Raw genomic sequence first — 6,166 nt, 5'->3', positions numbered from 1 at the left:
GATATCCGCTTCAATATAAGTATGTGTGGTCCAGTAACCAAACACAACTAACAAAATAAAAATATGTAAACAAAGGTGTCCACCAAAAAGCGGTTACAAAAAGGACTAGTTAAACAAACAGCCACAGAATATAAACTTTCAATGATTATTTGACAATGTAGCAATATTCTGTTACTGTGAAACGTATCATAGCAGCAACAATGATTAACAATTAGACTTTTACACTTTTCTAACACAACCAATGGTATACACAAATAAAGCAGGTATGTGCAAATATATACAAATATTACAAAATATATACAAAAGAAAGAAAAACAATAAATAAAAGATAAAGGAAACAAGAACAGGAGTGGGGGCCACAAAATCTTCAAAGAAATGGCTTGAAACTGAAAGTTTCATTAAAACCAGGCGATTTTGTGGCCTCCAACTGGAATATCCATTTGGCTTCCAGTTGTAGGAGTCGTTTATAGTGCGAAGAACCTGACGACATCACGATTAAAGCTGTGATAGAGACCTACATGTCGGCTTACAGAAATGACCATTTTTCCCTTTTTTATAAGGTAACTATGATCCTTAATCTTTTTTCAAAATGGTCTTCTAGTTTTTCCCACATGACTTTGGTCATGATGTGCCACTGCGTTTGGAGCATGCGCAGTGGTGTATTTACATTGTGATGGGCACCGCCAGGCTTGGCGCATGCAAGGTGGCACATCCCCTCACGTCAGCTGCATCTGGCGTGGGTACGCCGCATTTTAGTGTTTTTTTCTTGATGAGGGTGCAGGAGGGATATCTATCCCCCCTATATAGGCACTGTGGTTTGTGATGCTTTTATTGTTACAGGACTCTACTTGGGAGGTATTAAAGACTGAGGTAGGTACCATGGTGCACTATGCTCTGTTGAGGGTGGATTACTTTAGGGGCATATTGCCAATATTTATGAGTGATTTTGGTATTTTTATGACTCTCACATATAGGTCTCCTGGACGATTGACAGTTACACCTCTTTCAGGGGAGCTAGCATGTGCGGACATAAGTGAATCATGTTTGGGCGTATCATTATCTTGCTGTCGGGGAATTTTCATTTAATGAGATTGAATTCTTCTATTACATCTGGACGAGTCATATTTTTTCTTATGATTGATTGGACATCTGTTTCAGCAGCACTATCTAATTTTCCAGGTATTATACTTTTTTACATGAATTCATAGAGATTTTTTAGCTATGGTACTTTATTATGAGCAAATGGGGCATGTATATGCTTAATCAGTCCTCCAATTGTTATCATTATGTGGTAGTATTTAGCCTTTTACATACTTTTTGTAGGAAAACATTTTCAGATACTTGAATGATTTCCCACCCCCCTCACTGGAGTCATCTCTGGGCTTCCTAGTATGGACTGAACTGGGTGCTAGCATGTGTGGCCATAAGTGAATCTTGTTTGGGCTTATCAGTATCTTGCTGTCGGGGAATTTTCATTCAATGAGATTTAATTCTTCTGACTATTACAGTACATCTGGGAGAGTCATATTTCCTCCTTTGATTGATTGGACATCTGTTTCAGCAGCACCATCTCCCTTTCCAGGTATTATACTTTTTTGTATGTCATGAAGGTTTTTTTTAGCTATGGCACTTATTTAGGAGCAAATGGGGCATGTATGGGCATGTATATGCTCAATCAGTCCTTCAATTGTTACCATTATGTGGTAGTATTTAGTCTTCTTTTTACATACATTTTTTAGGAAAATATTTTTAGCTGGAGTCATCACTTGGCAACCTGGTATGAACTGCACTGGGTGTCCAGTGCTCCTCTCTCATCTTTCTGGTTCCTTTCCTTGTGGGTTACCTACATTGGGCAGACAGCCACCAGCATAGGTAATTTGTTGTTACATTGATGAATTATGGTTATTATATGTATTGAAATGAATCATATTGTTGTGAAAAATATATATAACAATCATATGCTATTATAAGCATTTTCATGGTTTTTGTATACTTGCAGTGCTTTTCCTTTCCCCATATTTGAAACCCTGAAGCAGTCTACCCGGCGCAACGCATTGAAATCTACCATCCTCCTAATACATTAGTCAGCTTATGACGTCTACAATTATCTCATCATTCTATACTCTCAAAGAAGTTGGTTTGGGGTTGATTGCACTTAAGAGTGCATAATTTCTATTGTTTTTACAAGCAGACAAAATGTCTGTCACTGTGTTTTTAGATATTTTGTAATAAAGTATCATTATTTTTTATATGATTATATTTGTGAGTTTATTCTGAGGGAACTTTTGCACCTTTAAAATCCCACATACCTTTTCCTCTTTAATTTTTGACAGTCACTATTCACCACTGTCAACAGAACAGGAGCTGTGTGATCGACGGTCATTTGGTCTAATAGCTCTCAGTTTTAGAGCCGGCATGCCCTAGTAGTGACTGGCACTTATCTAGTGCAGAAAACCACCAGTCATCGCACTATGTGAATGAGACTGTCACGGATTTGGGGCTTTTCAGGAACCATATACAGAGTCCTCCTAGTGCAGCTAGAGGGAGCTAGACCCTAATGGTTAGTTAGGAGTTCTTAGCAGCTCAGGTGTAATAGCCAGAGGGGTCAAATTGTGTTCAGGGCTGAGAGACTCTGCAGGCCAGCCCCACTGGAAATTCCCCCTGCTCTGATGCTCATGGAGGAGAGCCTTGGAGGCAGTGGATGGATCTGAGGAGTGGCTGGCTGCACTCTTGAGGGACCTCAAGAACGTCCTCAGGCACCCAATGATCTCCTTGTCAACCTATGATGTCACTAATTGTTAGGACGCCGGGTGCCCGCACGGTGCCCAAGGTGATAATGCTGCACAGTAAAAACCTGTAAACCTGCTCTTTGTAACAAAAAAGGCAGATTTGATCAACCCGTCAACTTTTTTGTCAATTATTAGTTAATTTGGGGACAGTTTGTCAAGTCACCCCTAAAGAACCCAGAAGGCATCCCAGAGTGGCAATCTGTTTGAAATGGGCTGCTGTAGTATAAGCTACCTACAGTAAGTGGTGCACCAGTGCAAACAACTTCCTGTCTGCTGCTGGAATTAAAGAGCGGTGGACTTTCTGCTACTCCACTATTCAAGAGAAGTCTTGCATTTTTATTAATGAATACACATCTTCCTCTGATTCGCCAAGGTGGAAAGAGGCACATGATGCTATGGAAGAGTGAGCCAGTGTTATGGATAGCAGGAAATGAAATGTATATAATATTCTTCTACAAGTGGCCTAACCCTAATCTTGACCCTGAACCCCAGAGCAAGAGCACCTAAGCTTTAACCTGAGCTTTATACTAGAGGCGTGTGTCACGATCGCGGCGTCAGACCCCAGACCTTCTCACCCAAACTCGAGACCGAAGGACTAGCCGATCTAAAACCGCGATGTGACGTGCGTAACAATGCCACACCCAGCTGCACCCTGCACAACGATTCTCCAACTAACGGACCACAATCGATGTACCGGCAGCCTGGGCAATTGTTACTGGGTCAGGTTAATTACACAATTAACCCTTCACACTGCCACCACCTCCTTTTTGTACAGAGAAAGAGGAAACTCTGTGTTATCAGCTATAACACTATAATGATTGAGATAATCGTCTGTATAAAACGGTCCGCAGGCCGATTATACAGAGGTTTAAACAAACACAGTAGCGTTCTCTTTAGGGATTCGTAAATTGCAATATAGAGCTATAGAAACAATTCAACACTTTCAGAAAGAAAGATTTATTACTAAAAGGTCAAACGGGTGCAATGAAAATATTTACAGAAAAAAGATGTAACTAAGATATATATATATACATATACAAAGAATAACAGCACAGCAAAGAGTTATCAGAGAGAGGTGAAAGGGTTAAGGTACTTGCCAAAGTCCTGGGTTAGCAGATCCAAGTTTCAGAGCAAGAGGGCACGTGTCTCCCCAGGTGGTATTGATGTTAAAAATGGGAGACGTCTTCAACTTCTTCTCTTAGGCCTGACAGCCCAATTTGTAGTTCCCCAGCAGGGGGGTCTCTGACACCATGGACCAATACCCCGTGTAGGCGTGGAAGTCTGGGTGTCGACCTAAACTAGAGCCAAAATCTTGTGTAGTTTCTATTTGGGCTCATAACTTTTCCTATGCACAACTGACAATCCACCTGTGGGTAGATTATTATGCAGACAAGTCTGAGGATTGATTAGATACACTGAACGGTTCACGAGATCTATTTTTCTGCTTTCCTGTGTGTCCGAGACAAGGCGAGTGACCCATCAAACTGTTCGCCTGCTCATCATCCATCTGACGATATGTTCGGTTTTTATGTAAGTCTCCTTCTCACTGCCTGATTTAAACCTATAATGCCGTACTACTGGCCCCATTGAACACAATAGGTGAGTTTGACATACCCCAAGTTAAAGGTGCCGCAAGGCATGTGATCAGCCCCATCCAGCTGTTATTTTACAGTTTGGGTGGGTAGCCAGGGAGGCGGTAAAATTAAGGCTCAGCCGCCCATTTTTACCGTCCCTCCAACTGCCTGTCTGAAAGAAAACTTAGAGCTTTCTATCAGGAAAGCAAGTCTCCTGATAAACTTAGTGCCTCTTTCAAAATAAAATATTCAGGACATCTGGGGCACTTCCTGTTGGCTTTGCTGGGAGCCATGGCATAGAAGGGGATGAGGGGGGGGGGGAGAGGGGGCTAGCAGAGAGTATGATCCATCACTCCTAAAAGCTATTAACTTTTAACTATTAACTTTTATTTTAACTATCAACTTTGCAGAATGTGTAACTATTTTTTTTTTTAAAAAAAGCTAAGCGATAAACAAGAGAGGCCAAAAAATCTGTTATTTTTCTGTATTAAAAAAAAGTTTAAAGCTGAATTTGGGGCACAAAAACTTTTATTTCAATATAATAGCCACGAAGGATGTAAATCCACGTTGTGAGCACAAAATACCTTTTGCAACCCCAGTTATTGCCTTGCAAAGGTAGCAGTGACATCATTGCTGTGCTGTACATAGCCTGAGCAGAGGGTAGAGCTGTGGGAGGGGCCCAGCAGGTTCATTCACTACAGGCTGCAGGAAGGGGTGGATACAAGACCAGTCACCCTGCACATGGAGAAACAGGAAGCTCCTGCACAGAGGCAACATTTCACACTGGATTACCAGAAAGATCTTGAAGATCCAAACTTCAGGTAAGAATACAGCTGCTTATTGTATTAGGAGAATATTTTAAGAGCTCAGTCTTAAAAAAAGCATTATGCACTGCTGACATGATCTCTATGAGCCAGCAATATCAGCCCCTCCATTAAATCACCATTGATTCCAATTATTGTATGCATAGCTCATAACATAAAGCAATATATCTCAAAGACCTATTATTTTTAAACATTTGTTGCCTAGGAGACATTTAAATGACAGTGTGACTTCTATAACTGAAACCTTTTAGTACTAGCCTGGGGTGACAAACATACCAGGGGATTGCTTAGATACAGTTCACAACAGAAGCAGCCATTGTGCTACACAATCATAGGTTATAATGTGACCTGATATCATTTATTTCTATTACCACCAAAGTAATGGGAAATTCTATCATGATCAATAATGTAATGGGGAAACCTAGAATACCAACCTATGTAACTGGGAACTCTACAGTGATCACCAAACTAATGGGGAATTCTTCAGTTACTGCCAATGTAATGGGGATACTACAGTGATCACTAAAGTAATGGAGAAATCCTAAAGTAATAACCAATGTAATGGGGAATTCTATAATTATCACCAACGTAACGAGAAATTCTATAACAATCACTAATGTAACAGGGAATTCTACAATGATCATGAACATAACAGGGAATTCTAAATTGATCACCAAAGTAATGGGGATTTTACAATGATCACCAATGTAATAGGGAATTCTAAAATGATAACCAACGCAAAGGGGAATTTTATATTGATCACCAACGTCAAGGGGAATTCTACAGTGATCACTAATCCCATAGGGAATTTGATAATGATCACCAACATAATTGAAAATGTTATGATCATTAATGTGATTGGGAAATTCTAAAGTAATAACATATAATGGGGAATTCTACAGTGATCACCAACATAATGAGCATTCTACAATAATCACCAATATAATACTGAACTCTACAGCGATCACAAATGTAATAA

General features: G+C 40.1%; 1 long non-coding RNA gene across 1 annotated transcript; it reads left to right on the top strand.

Annotated features, from left to right (window-relative positions):
• The first annotated feature begins 1,131 nt into the window (after nt 1-1,131).
• On the top strand, nt 1,132-2,249 carry LOC149451270 (uncharacterized). Its single transcript, XR_016315123.1, has 4 exons — nt 1,132-1,179; nt 1,509-1,582; nt 1,740-1,872; nt 2,000-2,249. It is a non-coding gene; the product is annotated as an uncharacterized LOC149451270 (long non-coding RNA).
• The last annotated feature ends 3,917 nt before the right edge of the window (nt 2,250-6,166 follow it).

The sequence above is a fragment of the Staurois parvus genome, unplaced genomic scaffold (assembly GCF_062004578.1).
Source record: "Staurois parvus isolate SC_StPar_1 unplaced genomic scaffold, SC_StPar_1.0 ptg000544l, whole genome shotgun sequence".
Classification (NCBI taxonomy): domain Eukaryota; kingdom Metazoa; phylum Chordata; class Amphibia; order Anura; family Ranidae; genus Staurois; species Staurois parvus.
The sequence above is the reverse complement of the archived record's forward strand: the minus strand, read 5'-3'. Positions and strand labels throughout refer to the sequence as shown.